The 17,193-nt window shown below is 36.8% G+C and overlaps 1 protein-coding gene across 1 annotated transcript in view; it reads left to right on the plus strand.

Moving 5' to 3' along the window:
* Positions 1-7,508: 7,508 nt before the first annotated feature.
* LOC106092864 (alpha-tocopherol transfer protein) overlaps positions 7,509-17,193 on the plus strand; it is a 36,647-nt gene continuing 26,962 nt past the window's right edge. Inside the window, exon 1 of the mRNA XM_013259803.2 lies at positions 7,509-7,654. The gene's annotated coding sequence lies outside the window, so the exon portion shown is untranslated. The remainder of the gene's footprint in view (positions 7,655-17,193) is intronic.

The raw sequence follows: 17,193 nt of genomic DNA on the forward strand, positions 1-17,193 counted from the left end.
AGTTCCCCTAGGATGTCTTAAAAGTTTGTAGTCTCGCTAGCTTGTCCGCTTTACAATTCCCTGGGATATCTCTGTGACCCAGCCATATCGTTAAGAGATCTGCGACATATTTTATGACCATTTAGCGAAGCAAAATTGATATTAATGACTTTGACATAAAGCGGCGCCTGTTGTTAAAAGTAGTAGGTTTATCGCCATAAATTACTTTCTTTTTATAGAAACCATCAAATGCAACAAGACTCTAAAAAGGTTGCAAAATCTAATCTAAAATCTAATTCCTATGAATTTTAGAATTTTTTTAAAGATTTTTTGACCTATAAAAATTGCAGATTTTCGACAAGGCCTAATATTACGGGGAATTTTTTTTTATTTAGTTTCATTCGTCCACTTTATCTATATTCGTGCAGTCTACCCATATTCGTCCGGCCGCTCAACAGATAGCCGAAGTCGCGATAACGTTCGAACGAATGAGGCTTTCCGCATGAAATTTTTCATAGATACTTCTTATTGAGGCCGCTGTAGCGCAGAGATTAGCATGTCCGCCTATAACACTGAACGCCTGGGTTGGTATCCTGCCGAGAACATTCAGTGGTGGATTTCCCCTCCTAATGATGGCGACATTTGTGAGGTACTTTGCCACGTTAAAACAAGTAAAAGCGTGCTAAGTTCGGCCGGGCCGAATCTTATATACCCTCCACCATGGATCGCATTTGTCGAGTTCTTTTCCCAGCATCTCTTCTTAGACAAAACAGGATATAAGAAAAGATTTGCTCTGCTATTAGAGCGATATCAAGATATGGTCCGGTTTGGACCACAATTAAATTATATGTTGGAGACCTGTGTAAAATGTCAGCCATTTCGAATAAGAATTGCGCTCTTTGTGAGCTCAAAAAGTAAAATAGAGAGATCGATTTATATGGGAGCTGCATCGGGCTATGGACCGATTCAGACCATAATAAACACGTATGTTGATGGTCATGAAAGAATCCGTCGTACAAAATTTCAGGCAAATCGGATAATAATTGCGACCTCTAGAGGCTCAAGAAGTCAAGATCCCAGATCGGTCTATATGGCACCTATATCAGGTTATGAACCGACTTGTACTTTATTTGACATAGTTGTTGAAAGTAACAATAAAAAACGTCTTGCGAAATTTCAGCCAAATCGGATAGGAACTGCGCCCCCAAGAAGGTCAAGAAGTCAAGTCCCCAGATCGGTTTATATGACAGCTATATCAGGTTATGAACCGATTTGAACCATATTTGGCACAGTTGTTGGATATCATAACAAAATACTACGTGCCGAAATTCATTAAAATCGGATAGGAATTGCGCCCTCTAGAGGCTCAAGAAGTCAAGACCCAAGATCGGTTTATATGGCAGCTATATAAGGTTATGGACCGATTTGGATCATACTTAGCACAGTTGTTGGATATCGTAACGAAACACGTCATGCAAAATTTCATTCCAATCGGATAAGAATTGCGCACTCTACAGGCTCAAGAAGTCAAGATCCCAGATCGGTTTATATGGCAGCTATATCAGGTTATGGACCGATTTGAACCATACTTGGCACAGTTGTTGGATATGATTACGAAACACGTCGTGCAAAATTTCATTCCAATCGGATAAGAATTGCGCCTTCTAGATGCTCAAGAAGTCAAGACCCCAGATCGGTTTATATGGCAGCTATATCTGGTTATAAGTCGATTTGAACCATACTTGGCACAGTTGTTGGATATAATTACGAAACACGTCGTGCAAAATTTCATCCCAATCGGATAAGAATTGCGCACTCTAGAGGCTCAAGAAGCCAAGACCCAAGATCGGTTTATATGGCAGCTATATCAAAACATGGACCGATATGGCCCATTTACAATACCAACCGACCTACACTAATAAGAAGTATTTGTGCAAAATTTCAGGTGGCTAGCTTTACTCCTTCGGAAGTTAGCGTGCTTTCGACAGACAGACGGACGGACGGACGGACGGACAGACGGACGGACATGGCTAGATCGACATAAAATTTCACGACAATCAAGAATATATATACTTTATGGGGTCTCAGACGAATATTTCGAGTAGTTACAATCAGAATGACGAAATTAGTATATCCCCCATCTTATGGTGGAGGGTATAAAAAAGAGGTGTCGCCCTGCGGCACGCCCTTCGGACTCGTCTATAAAAAGGAGGCCCTTTATTATTGAGCTTAAACTTGAAGGGCCACCGTAGCGCAGAGGTTAGCATGTCCGCCTATGACGCTGAATGCCTGGGTTCGAATCCTGGCGAGACCAAAAGAAAAAATTTTCAGCGGCGGTTTTCCCTGGTAACATTTGTGAGATACTAAGCCATGTAAAACTTCTTTCCAAAGAGGTGTCGCACTGAGGCACGCCGTTCGGACTCGTCTATAAAAAAGAGGCCCTTTATCATTGAGCTTAAGCTTGAATCGGACAAGGATATGTGAGAAGTTTGCCCCTGTTCCATAATAGAATGTTCATGGGCCCATTTGCATTTACTTGTTATTGCTGTAGGTCGTTGGCTGTCACAAATGGGTCATTTTGCCCAGATTGATTTAAGTTTATTATACTAAAAAATATTTTAAAATACTTCAAAATTGTTTCGTACTTCGTTTCTGAGTATGGACTTTCAAACTGTTCGAAAATTTAGTTTATTCAAAAAACTGGTGTACGACTACTGTTGTACAAGGAAGAAAGATAGAAAGAGCATACCGTGCGACTCAGTATCGCCTTCTGAATCGATTTTGCTAAGTCCATCTGCTGTCCGTCCGTTTGTGTTTTTGTTTTGAAATTGGAAAAAATCGGTTCAGATTTGAATATAGCTCCCATATATGTATATGTTCGTCCGATTTGGACTAATACTGCTATTTCATAGAAATCGATTCAGATTTAGATACAGCTACCATGTATATGCGTCGCCCGATTTTCACTTCTAGAGCCTTTGCAAGAGCATTTATCAACCGATCTTTTGAAAACTTTGCACAATTATTTTCTATATGACTTCCAAAATATGTACGGATTTTGGTCGAAATTGTACATAGCGAGAAGATTTTAATGTTTCCAAAAACAAAATTTCAATGCAATTTTTCTTTAGACAAAATTTAAATGAAATTTTGCCTTTTTCTAAAATTTTAATGAATTTTTTCCGATTACAAAATTTTAATGACATTTGTTAAAAACACAAGATTTTAATGAAGTTTTTTTTAACAAAATTTTAATTAAATTTATTCTAAAGAATTTTTCAATGAAATAGTTTTTAAAGGCATTTTTAATAAAAAATTTTCTAAACACAAAATTTCAAGGATATTTTTTAAGATAATGTTTCAATGAAGTTTTTAAAGACAAAATTTTATAGATATTTTCCTTAAAATTTTTTAAATACAAAATTTCGAAGCAATTTTCTCTAAAGACAAAATTCAATGAGATGTTTAAAAGACAATATTTTAATGAATTTTTCGTAAGACAAAATTCTAATTAAATTTTTCTTAAGACAAAGTTTTTAAATTCTTTAAAGACAACACATAAAAAAATTTTCTCCAAAAACAATATTTCGATAAATGTTTCTCTAAGAAAAAATTCCCTTTGATTGATATACCCCCATAGGATGGGGGTATACTATTTTCGTTATTCCGTTTGTATTTCGCCAGCATTAAGGAGGGGATAACCACCGCTGAAAATTTTTTCTGATGCTCTCGCCAGGATTCGAACCCTGGGCTCGGCGTCATAGGCGGACATCAAACCTTTGCCCTACGGTGGCCTCCATGTTTTGATATAGCAGCCATATAAACCGACTATGGGTCTCGACTTCTTGAACTTTTAGATGGTGCAATTCTCATCCGATTTGGCTGAAATTTTGCACCAAGAAATTTTGACTTCCAATAACTGTGCTAAGTAAGGTCGAAATCAGTTCATAACCTGATATAGCTCCCATTTAAACCGATCTCGGATCTTGACTTCTTGAACCGCTAGAGGGCGATATTATTATCCGATTTATCAAGTAATTTGTTTTAACTTCCAACAACTGTGGCAATATGGTCCAAATCGGTTCATAACCTGAAATAGCACCCATATAAACCGATTTCCTGATTATACAGTTTGAGACACCAGATGGCGCAATTCATATCCGTTTTGGGTGAAATTTTGTACAACGACTTTTTCTATCACCTTCAACATACTTGCCAAACATAGTCTGAATCAGTTTATAACCTGATATAGCTCCCATATAAACAGCTTTCCCGATTTTACTTCTTGAGCCAATATATGACGCAATTCTTATCCGATTTGGTTGAAATTTTGCACAATGACTTCTCCAATAACCAAACCAAGTATGGCCCTAATATATTCATAGCTTCGAATAGCTCCAGTAGCACAGGAATTCTTATCCCTTACCGTTTTTAGAATATATTTAAAATTTGAAATATTTTTTATTAATTTGTCCGGAGTCTGAGTTTTTTCTTAGATTTATTTTTTTCTGTGTACGATCTATGCCACATATAATTAAATTTTCAAGATTAGCCGACATTATTTTTTTATGAATTTTTGTCAGCAAAAAGTCACATAATAGGGTAAGTCAGTGGGTAACCCGAAACAAAATTCAGTAAGGTGGTTTACCACCTTTACCAACCACCGAATGATAAATAATTTATTCTTAGTACAAGTGCTGAAGTGCTAAAAATATTAAGTAAAAGCATGCTAAGTTCGGCCGGGCCGAATCTTGGGAACTTTCCACCATGGATTCTGCTAAAAATTTATACAAACTAAATTTAGTTAAACGGTATAATTTTTTTATTCTACATACATACCACACTTCTGTCAAACCAGCAAAAATTAAAGATTCTAGGAACCGAACAAGGATAATCGAGAGATCAGTTTATATGGGAGCTATATCAGGTTATAGACCGATTTGGTCTTTACTTAGTACAGTTTTTGAAAGTCATAACAAATTTCAGCCAAATCATGAACACTTCATGAACAAATTTCAAGACGATCAAGAAAATATATTCTTTGTTAGGTCTCAGATCAATATTTCGACGAGTCACAAACGCCATGACAAAATCGGTATGCACTCATCCTATGGTGGAGGATATAAAAATTATAGATTTTTTAGGAATTTTATACCAAATTTAAGATTTAACAGAATTATTTTCTTTTTCAAATTTTCTTTGGATTTTTGCTTAATTTTTGGACATTCTTTAACTTTTTATTAGCAGCAAGCAATTATTTAACTTATTAGAGGAAACCCATTATTTTGTAATCTTAGGAATACGGTTTTCATAACTGGTATTCCAGTGTGTAATAGAATGTGCTTCCCTAGTTTTGCCGATGCTTTTCCGTGTTGCAATGGAATAAAATCTAGTTCCGAGCTGTCAACAGAATGCTCTCAGCATTAGGGTCTATTAAAATTAAAAGTCCTTTACCCATTATTAATTATTTAAACTTAACATTCTTCGTTAACAGCACAAAATATAAACAAAACGTTCGTGGACTGCCTTCAGATGATTTATACTTGCCATCTCTGAATTGTTCTAAAGGCAGCTACAGCGGTCAAAAAAAGTATTCATCATTAGCAAAATTGATAATAAATTCACTTATTTTGGGTAATTGAAGAAAATTTAAAGTAAACAAATAATGCAGTTTTATGCAATAGTTTATTTTTCGTAATATGTTTTAAAATAAATTCAAAAAATAAATTTAATTAGCGCAAAAAATGCAATTTTATATAATAACACCAAAAACAGAACAAAAAAAGTATTCATCATTGATGTGCTATCATCAAAGTCAAATTCAAATATTATTTGGGAATCCCCCTTTTCTGTTTTATTTAGTAAAGGAGGCTTTGCCCTTGACAGCAAATATTTAATTTCATTGAAAATATAGTTTTTGTCAAAATGGGTCGTAAGCAAAACGAGGTTTCTGATGAGGTAAAAGTTTTGATAATAAAACACCACAGGAATGGTTTAACTCAAAAACTATCAGTGAAATATTAAATAGACCACGATCTACTATACAATCCATCATCAGAAAGTGGACAGAAACGAAAACTGTTGACAATAAACCAAGATCTGGTCGACCAAAAGCACTTTCAGTTGGAGATGTGCGTTGGCTAGTGCGGCAAGTTCAGAAAACTCCGAAGACAAATGCGACCATTCTTCGTAAAAACACTATGGAATATTTAGGGAAGGAAGTTACTACACAAACAATTCGAAATACACTCAAAAGGCATAGTTACAGAGGAAGAACTGCACGTAAGAAGCCCTTTATAAATAAAATAAACCGAGTGAAAAGGCTAAACTTCGCAAAAATGTATGTAAAACAGCCCGAATCATTTTGGAAAACAGTCATTTTTGCAGACGAGAGCAAGTTTAATCTTTTTGGGTGCGATGGAAAGGTCATAGTGTACAGAAAACCAAATACAGAGCTTGAAGAACGAAACACAGTTGCTACTGTAAAACATGGTGGAGGTGGTTTAATGGTTTGGGGGTGTATGGCGGCTTCAGGAGCGGGAAATCTTGAAATTATTAATGGAGTAATGGATCATAAGTATTACATTGACATTTTAAAGAGGAATTTAAAAGATAGTGCTGTAAAACTTGGGCTTGGTAATAACTTTCAATATTATCAAGATAATGACCCCAAACATTCTGCTTTAAATACCAAGATGTGGATGCTGTATAACTGCCCCAAAGTCATTAAAACTCCTCCTCAAAGTCCCGACTTGAACCCAATTGAACATCTTTGGGAACATCTCGAACGCAAATTGAGAACGCGCAATTTTTCGAGCAAGAGTCAAATGCAACAGGTGATAATGGAGGAATGGACTAATATAGACCAAAATATAACCGCTAAATTAGTCCAATCGATGTCAAACCGTTTAAAAGAAGTTATAAGACGCGGTGGTCGAATAACAAAGTATTAATTTTTTTAAATTATGTTATTTATTTTTTTGTTTTTTTGCAATGATGAATACTTTTTTTGTTTAATTTTTTGTGTTCAGCTGTAAAATGGCCTTTTTTGTTCCAATAAATACTATTTTTTTCTTTAAAAACAATGAAATTGTGTACATATATATCACACAAGCACTACTGCATCATTAGTTTAATATGTTTTTATTCCAATTGTCTTTTGTAGACTTATTAAAAAAAAAACATTGAATGATGAATACTTTTTTTGACCGCTGTAGCTATGTAAGCGTATCGATGACGATTTCCTGCAATGCAACTTATGCATTACTCTTTTAGATATGACTTTATAAACAAATGTACTATGACTCTCCATTGTTCTATTCATCTGGCTGTCGGTAGCACGCTCGTATCCACTCATTCCTTCTCTCGGTTTTGTTCAGCGCTTTGTAGAACAATAATTTTAAGTGAGAATCGAATTCAAACTTTTGTTATCACTTTAAGCCACTCTCTCGCACTCACTATATCCATGCGTATTACTCGGTGTGGGGTGCTGAGGGAATATTGTTCTATTTAGAATTGAAATTCTGGAAAATTGCAGTCAGTTTATTTTAATCTTTGTTTAAGTTAAGTCAAACGGGTCGTTCAGTGGTTGTTCTGGCTAAGTTCATATTTAGTTGAAAACCGAGTACTAATTAATATTGTAAACAATAGAAACTGTCAATAGTAGTAAATAAAGGTATTTGTTTTGTATTTTCAAGTGATTTGTAAATTTTACGTTAACTTCTAAAACACAATTTTCTAAATGAGTAAATATTTAAAAAAAACATATCGTTAAGAAAAGATTATAAAATGATTTAAGTCTAAACTTTAAAATTCAACAAAGCGAGATTCATGTGAAAATGCTACTTAGTGAAAAATGTAGTTTTTTTTTTGCATTAATTGATCAGAACTCAATAATTAAAATGTTAATTGAAATTCTAATCTAAGTTATAAGCAATATCATTAAAGAAACAAAGGCTAAAGCCGGACGGAGCCGTCAATATAATATCCTACGCCATTGTATAATATGTCTACTTATGACCAGTGTTGCCAATCGAGAAAACTAATTCCTACCAAATTTTAAGAAAAATCCTATCAAAACGTACCAAAAGTTCTACAGGCCAAAAAAGTCATATATGTTTTTATACCCACCTCCGAAGATTTCGCCATTTTGCCATTCCATTTGGAACACATCAAATTGTACATTTCAGCCCTACAAAGCATGCATTCTAGATCGGTGTTATACAATCTGAACATATCCGTCCGTCTGTTTCTTGACATTACTCTACAGCCCAAAGTTCAAATATGGCCTATAGCTTCTAGCACTATTTATACCGTCCTCCCGATAAGAAATCTTGAGTTCATAGAAGTCGTATTTGAACCCTGACTTCAATGAACAACAGTGCTGCTTTAAGGGTTTGAGCAATCCCATGGCAGCCGGTTGAAGGTACCGGATTGATACGATAATACAGTGCTACAACAATAACAAGGTTTGAGCCCAGAAATGAACTTTTTCTGCCGATTTTAGCGGTGCTAGTAAGTTGCATGGACCCCCGAACGTCTGAGTATTGACCAGATCTGACCATATTTGTATGCAGCTGCCGTATACTCTAATTTTCCATTTGAAGGCATTGAACGCACAAAAGCCGCATTTGTTAACTAGAATTTACGTAATTTGGTTCCAATATCAGAGCTTACGACCTTTTCCTGAAGTTTGAAGGAGTGAGGCCTCTTGTTGTTGTTGTTATCGTTGTAGCAGTGTTTTCCACACTGAGGCGACAGCCCTTGTCGATAAAGGAATTCATCAGGTCAATCCGGTACGTACAACCGGCTGCCATGGGATTGGCTCCTCGACATCCTTGCTTTTATTCTGCACTCTTACCGAATACACAGAAACGACAAGAAGTGAAATAATTTTGAGTTACCACCGGCGATTTTTTCAGTAGATAACATGGTATTTATATGTTAGAAAAACCTACCAAAACATTGAGGTCAGCCTACTAAGAGAATAACAAGTAAAAGCGTGCTAAGTTCGGCCGGGCCGAATCTTATATACCCTCCACCATGGATCGCATTTGTCGAGTTCTTTTCCCGGCATCTCTTCTTAGGCAAAAAAGGATATAAGAAAAGAGTTGCTCTGCTATTAAAACGATATCAAGATATGGTCCGGTTGGGACCACAATTAAATTATATGTTGGAGACCTGTGTAAAATTTCAGGCAATTCGTATAAGAATTGCGCCCATTGGGGCTTACGAAGTAAAATAGAGAGAAGGATTTATATGGGATCTGTATCGGGCTATAGACCGATTCAGACCATAATAAACACGTTTGTTGATGGTCATGAGAGGATCCGTCGTACAAAATTTCAGACATATCGGATAATAATTGCGACCTCTAGGGGTCAAGAAGTCAAGATCCCAGATCGGTTTATATGGCAGCTATATCAGGTTGTGAACCGATTTGAACCTTATTTAACACACTTGTTGAAAGTAAAAATAAAATACGTCGTGCAAAATTTCAGCCAAATCGGATAAGAATTGTGCCCTCTAGAAGCTCAAGAAGTCAAATCCCCAGATCTGTTTATATGACAGCTATATCAGGTTATGGACCGATTTGAACCATACTTGGCATAGTTGTTGGGTATCATAACAAAACACGTCGTGCGAAATTCCATTCCATTCGGATAAGAATTGCGCCCTCTAGAGGCTCAAGAATCAAGACCCAAGATCGGTTTATATGGCAGCTATATCAGGTTATGGACCGATTTGAACTACACTTGGCACAGTTGTTGGATATCATAACAAAACACGTCGTGTAAAATTTCATTCCAATCGGATAAGAATTGCGCACTCTAGAGGCTCAAGAAGTCAAGACCCAAAATCGGTTTATATGGCAGCTATATCAGGTTATGGACCGATTTGAACCATACTTGGCACAGTTATTGGATGTCATAACAAAACACGTCGTGCAAAATTTCATCCCAATCGGATGTGAATTGCGCACTCTAGAGGCTCAAGAAGTCAAGACCCAAGATCGGTTTATATGGCAGCTATATCAAAACATGGACCGATATGGCCCATTTACAATACCAACCGACCTACACTTATAAGAAGTATTTGTGCAAAATTTCAAGCGGCTAGCTTTACTCCTTCGGAAGTTAGCGTGCTTTCGACAGACAGACGGACGGACGGACGGACGGACGGACGGACGGACGGACGGACGGACGGACGGACAGACGGACGGACATGGCTAGATCGACATAAAATGTCACGACGATCAAGAATATATATACTTTATGGGGTCTCAGACGAATATTTCGAGTAGTTACAAACAGAATGACGAAATTAGTATACCCCCCATCTTATGGTGGAGGGTATAAAAACATAACAATTTTGGTAGAAACCTACCAAAAACGGCAACACTGCTTATGACATATAAGTTAAACAACTTTTGTTGTTTGTTGCTCCTCGACATCCTTGCTTTTATTCTGCACTCTTACCGAATACACAGAAACGACAAGAAGTGAAATAATTTTGAGTTACCACCGGCGATTTTTTCAGTAGATAACATGGTATTTATATGTTAGAAAAACCTACCAAAACATTGAGGTCAGCCTACTAAGAGAATAAAAACATAACAATTTTGGTAGAAACCTACCAAAAACGGCAACACTGCTTATGACATATAAGTTAAACAACTTTTGTTGTTTAACATGCGAAAATTATTAGAAAATTTTACATATCGTTTGCAAGATGTGGTATGCGGGTGCTGTATCGGAAGTTGATCCGTATTCATAAAGTAGCAAATTTCATGAAGATGGAACAGATATTGTGAGAACTGCCTTGAAATTGCACATCGAATGAAACACGTTTATGGGAGCAACCCGATATTCAACGCATTTTCACATGCCAAATAGAACAAGATTGTACTTTGAAATCTCATCTGATTTTGATAAAAGTTTTCACATATATTAGGATAATGAATATAGCTTGTTGATTCCAGAATACCTTATTCTGAACACGGGACATGACATGTTCGAAGAAAGCAATATATAATTTATTTAATATAATACATTATTTAACAATGTATTTGGAATGAATTTTGTTTGTGTGTAATGTGTTTCAATACAATGTTATTATTATATAGTTTTATAAAAAATCAAACAATTTGTCCCCCGATATACATTAAATAATTTGTTCTGCTAAATGTAAAAATTGCTACATTTATCAATAAATATAATATGAAGGATTTTAAACACCATTATGACTTTAGATAAATTTACTTTTTTTAGGAGGCAAGGAATTATTCGGGAGTTCTGTGTTAATGGCAATTATACACAAATATGGTTCGATTAAGAATGTATTTGTCATAGATGTCAGTGCTCTGATACAACCGACTGCCAAAAATTTCAACAAAATCAGTTCATAGACACGCCTTTTACTGGCTTATGAAAAAAGTCAAAAATGATCTGATTTGGATCATGTATAAAAAATTTTTATATGAATAATTAAATTTTTAATAATTGCTTTGCAAAGAAACGTCTTCCATTCTACACAACGACAGGCAAACTGAATTATGTATACTTTTCGACGCGACAAGACGGCAACAACAGATAACAGTTGGAAAATGGCGAATTAATACCTTTGGGATACATAATATAATTCGTTATAGAATTGACGTTTTATAAGATATCTCAAAAAATAAAGGGGGTAATTTCATTTAGCAAAACTTGGACCTTGATTACCGAGTTAAATACCATATCAAATGAAGTTGAAATGTTATGTTTTTTAAAGTGACGATTCTTCTTCAGTTTGGAATTCCGTTATCTGTTGTTGCCTTCCTGTCGTGTCAAAAACATACATGATTTAGTTTGCTTTGCATTGTGTAGAATGAAAGACGTTTCTAAGTACATAAAACAAGTAAAAAGGCGTTAAGCTCGGCCGGGCCGGACTTTGGATACCCACCACCTCGGGTATATATGTAAAACACCTTTCGTCAAAATCCGGTGAAAAATGCATACCTTATGCCCCATGGCAGCTATATCGAAATATGTTCCGATTTGGACCAAATACTTATAAGTACAAGTCATTTTTCAATTGCGTATAACAAAATATTGGTCTTTTAAGTAGCTATATCTAAAATTAAACCGATTTGAGCCATGTACTAAACGGATGTCGAAATGCTTAGCATAAGTCACTGTGTAAAATTTAAGTGAAATCGGATTATAAATGCGACTTTATGGAACCAAGACTATAAGTCGGGATATCGGTCTACATGGCAGATCTGGACGGATCTGGATCAAATTTAAAAAGGATATCGAAGGGCCTAACACAACTCATCGTCCCAAATTTCGGCGTCATCGGACAATAAACGCGCTTTTTATGACCCCAAAACCTTAGATCGAGAGATCGGGCTATATGGCAGCTATATCCAAATCTGAACCGATCTGTGCCATATTGCAGAAGCATGTCGAAGGGCTTAATTTAACCCACTGCCCCCAATTTCGGCCACATCGGACAATAAATGCGCCTTTAATGGGCCCAAAACCTTTAATCGAGAGATCGGTCTATATGGCAGCCATATCCAAATGTGGACCGATCTGAGCCAAATTGACAAGGGATGTCGAAGGGCCTAACTCTACTCACTGTCCCAAAATTTAAACAAAATCGGATAATAAATGTGGCTTTTATGGGCCCAGGACCCTAAATCGGAGGATCGGTCTATATGGCAGCTATATCTAAATCTGGACCGATCTGGGCCAAATCGACGGATGTCGAGGGGCCTAACGCAACTCACTGTCCCAAATTTCAGCAAAATCGGATAATAAATGTGACTTTTATGGGCCTAAGACCCTAAATCGGCGGATCGGTCTACATGGGGGCTATATCAAGATACATCCGATATAGCCCATCTTCGAACTTAACCTGCTTATGGACAAAAAAAGAATCTGTGCAAAGTTTCAGCTCAATATCTCTATTTTTGAAGACTGTAGCGTGATTTCAACAGACAGACGGACAGACGGACGGACATGTCTAGATCGTCTTAGATTTTTACGCTGATCAAGAATATATATTCTTTATAATGTCGGAAATGGATATTTCGATGTGTTACAAACGGAATGACAAAATGAATATACCCCCATCCTTCAGTGGTGGGTATAACAATTATTAACAAGTGTTCTTATATACCCTCCACCATGGACCGAATTTGTAGAGTTCTTGACCGGTATCTCTTTTTAGGCAAATAAAGAATAACAGAAAGGAATTGCCATGCTACTGGATATATTGGGTTGCCCAAAAAGTAATTGCGCATTTTTTAAAAGAAAGTAAATGCATTTTTAATAAAACTTAGAATGAACTTTAATCAAATATACTTTTTTTACACTTTTTTCTAAAGCAAGCTAAAAGTAACAGCTGATAACTGAAAGAAGAAAGAATGCAATTACAGAGTCGCAAGCTGTGAAAAATGTTGTCAACGCCAACTTTTTGGGCAACCCAATATATCAAGTTATGGTCCGATTAGTACCATAATTGAATTGAATGTTGGAGACCATAGAAGAAGTTAATGTGTAAAACGTTAGCCAATTCGTATACGAATTACGTCCTTTAGGGGCTCAAGAAGTAAAATAAGATCGGTTTATATGGGAGCTGTATCAGGCTATAGACCGCTTCAGAACATATTTGACATGTATGTTAAAAGTCATGGGAGAATACGTTGTACAAAATTTTAGCCAAATCGGATAATAATTTCGCCCTCTGGAGGCTCAGGAAGTTGGATAAAAATTGCGATCTGTAGTGGCTCAAGAATTCAAGATTCAAGATCGGTTTATAGGACAGCTATATCAAAACATGGACCGAAACTTAGCACAGTTGTTAGAAGTCATAACAAAATACCTCATGCAAAATACCAGCCAAGTCGGATAAGTTAGGTTGAAAAGAGGGGGTGCGCTCTACATCTAAAAAAAAAAAACAAAACAAAAACTAACCTCGAAAAAGAAAATCTATGTTAGAAATTCCGTGCTACTTTCAAAATCCTTAATTGTTTTCCATGCCACGTCCCTCAGTTGGTTCTGGCATTGTGTCCTCATCTAAGTGCCGGTATCTGTTAGACGCGAAAGCCGTGTAAAGACAAAGGAAATGCTCCAACGTCTCATCATCTTTCCCACATGCCTTACCTATGCTATCACTTACCGCACCGATTTTACATAAGTGAGCTCGTAATCCTATGTGTCCCGTGGTATCATACCAATAGCTATACTGACCTCCTTCTTACTTCCTTTCCGTAATAGCCTCGTTTTCTCACGATCTGGATCCTCCCATAGGATTTTCTCCGTCCTACCGACCGTTTCGCTGTTCCACAATGTTGCATGCGCATTTGTCGCCCACTCCCTTAACTCGGACCGCGTCGACCCGAAAGGTCGTCTTGGTTGTTATTGCCTTATGGCAATTTTACTGTCCGTAAAGATGTTCACACTCGACGTCCTCGCGTTAGCATCACACCACTTTACGCATTCAGTGATTGTCCGGATCTTTGCCTGAAGGATCGTATTATAGTTAGGCAGTCTAAAACAGATCTCAGTCCCTATGTTCTCAATGTAGACCCCATGCCCACTCTGCCCTCTAGCTTTGATCCATCCGTGTAACATGATCTTCCGTCATAAGGTTCCGTCAATCCAAGACTGTGCCGCTGACAGCAGTGCCTCGCGCTGAACCTCAAGTTTCATAACAGGTATCCGATCGGAAATCTCTTCCCTTTCTTCCAGGTTTCCTATCGTCGCTTCGATTATACTGCAATGGTATAAGCTGCTCTCATCCTCAATCCATTCTGCCACCGCCTAGTGGCGTAAAAATTCAAAATCCAATATCGGTTTATATAAAAGCTATATAAAGGGTGATTTTTTTGAGGTTAGGATTTTCATGCATTAGTATTTGACAGATCACGTGGGATTTCAGACATGGTGTCAAAGAGAAAGATGCTCAGTATGCTTTGACATTTCATCATGAATAGACTTACTAACGAGCAACGCTTGCAAATCATTGAATTTTATTACCAAAATCAGTGTTCGGTTCGAAATGTGTTCATTCACCGTAACGTTGCGTCCAACAGCATCTTTGAAAAAATACGGTCCAATGATTCCACCTGCGTACAAACCACACCAAACAGTGCATTTTTCGGGATGCATGGGCAGTTCTTGAACGGCTTCTGGTTGCTCTTCACTCCAAATGCGGCAATTTTGCTTATTTACGTAGCCATTCAACCAGAAATGAGCCTCATCGCTGAACAAAATTTGTCAAAATTTGAACACATTTCGAACCGAACACTGATTTTGGTAATAAAATTCAATGATTCATGATGAAATGTCAAAGCATACTGAGCATCTTTCTCTTTGACACCATGTCTGAAATCCCACGTGATCTGTCAAATACTAATGCATGAAAATCCTAACCTCAAAAAAATCACCCTTTATTAAAACATTGACCAATATGGCCCATTTACAATTCCAACCGACCTACACTAATAAGAAATATTTGTTCAAAATTTCAAGCGCCTTGCTTTACTCCTTCGAAAGTTAGCGTGCTTTCGACAGACAGACGGACGAACATGGATAGATCAACTTAAAATGTCATGACGATCGAGAATATATATATATGTTATGGGGTAAGACTCCAGAGGAGTTGCAAACAGAATGACATAAGTATACCCCCATCCTATGGTAGAGGGTTTGGTTTTGTTTCATTGGCTGATAATAGGCGTGTCTTTTACAAAATTTTGCTGAACATTTGAGCAGTGAGTTGTATTACAGCCCCCAAATCTATGCTAATTACATCCTAAATCGAACCATATTTGGGTATAATTGCCCTATAGAGCCAACTCCCAAAAAAAGTATCGCCTCCGAAAAAAAAAATAAACTTTTCCAAAGTCATGAATGAATTTGTGTTTGTTTGTTTGTATGTATGTTCCGTATAGACTCAAAAACGGCTGAACCGATTTTCTTGAAATTTTCAAAGATGGTGCAGTATGGACCTGTGTGGAAAATAGGATGCTTCATTTTTTGATATCTGAAGGGGGGACGGACTCTCCTCCTTACCCTAATTTTCAGAAATGCCATGTCTCGAAGATGGGTAGTGTGATTTTAGCGAAATTTTGTGTGCTCTCTTATAGTACCCTAAAAATAAAAATTTGGTATCCAAATTACGGATGGACATGTCTGATCGTGTAATGGCAGCTTAAGCGAAAATACAGACTAATCCATCCTCCTACAGTTTTGATGATATGACAGTAAATGACATGTGTTATGACGGTAAATGTTAGTTTCAAAATGTAGAAAACGTAGAAAATTACACCCGACCAAAAATTGATTTTCGCTTTATATCAAATTGTGTTACCTATAGAAAGTTTTTAAAAAGAAGAACTCCGCACCGACCATAGCTGCATCTCAGAACAGCTTCCTTGTCATGTATGGCTCACATTGTCTATATGACCCACATTGTCATAGGATAGGGAGTATACTAGTCATTCCGTTGGTAACATCTAGAAATATTGATGCGACCCTATAAAGAATATATATTCTTGATCGCCTTGACATTCTAAATCGGTCTAGCAATGTCCATCCATCTTTCTGCCTGTTGAAAGCACTTTCGCTAACTTTCGAAGAAGTAAAGCTAGCCGCATAAAATTTTGCATAAATATTTCTTATAGGTGTAAGTCGGTTGGGATTGTAAATGGTCTAAATCGGTCCATTATTTGCGATAGGTTCCATATAAACCGATCTCCCGATTTGACATCTTGAGCCTATAGTGGGCGCAATTCTAATCCGATTTAGCTGAAATTTTGCACGTGGTGTTGACTTCTTGAGAACAGTTACCACCGCATTTGGAGGAAAGTTTGCAAAAAGTATTTTGATGTGACAATAACCGCGCAAAGTATGATTCAAATCGGTTGTTCTTATTTGCAATTCTTTATTATACCCTACACCATAGGACGTGGGTATACTAATTTCGTAATTTTTACACAACGAAATATTGATCTGAGTATATATATTCTTGATAGCCTTGAGATTCTAAGTCGATTGAACCATGTCCGTCCGTCTGCCTGTCGAAAGCACGCTAACTTTCAAAGGAGTAAAGCTAGGTTCTTGAAATTTTTGCATAAACACTACAGGTTAGTTGGGATTGTAAATGGGTCAAATCCATGTTTTTGTAAAGCTGCCATATAAACCGATATCGGATCTTGAC

This window comes from Stomoxys calcitrans, chromosome 3 (genome assembly GCF_963082655.1).
Source record: "Stomoxys calcitrans chromosome 3, idStoCalc2.1, whole genome shotgun sequence".
NCBI classification, from domain to species: Eukaryota; Metazoa; Arthropoda; class Insecta; order Diptera; family Muscidae; genus Stomoxys; species Stomoxys calcitrans.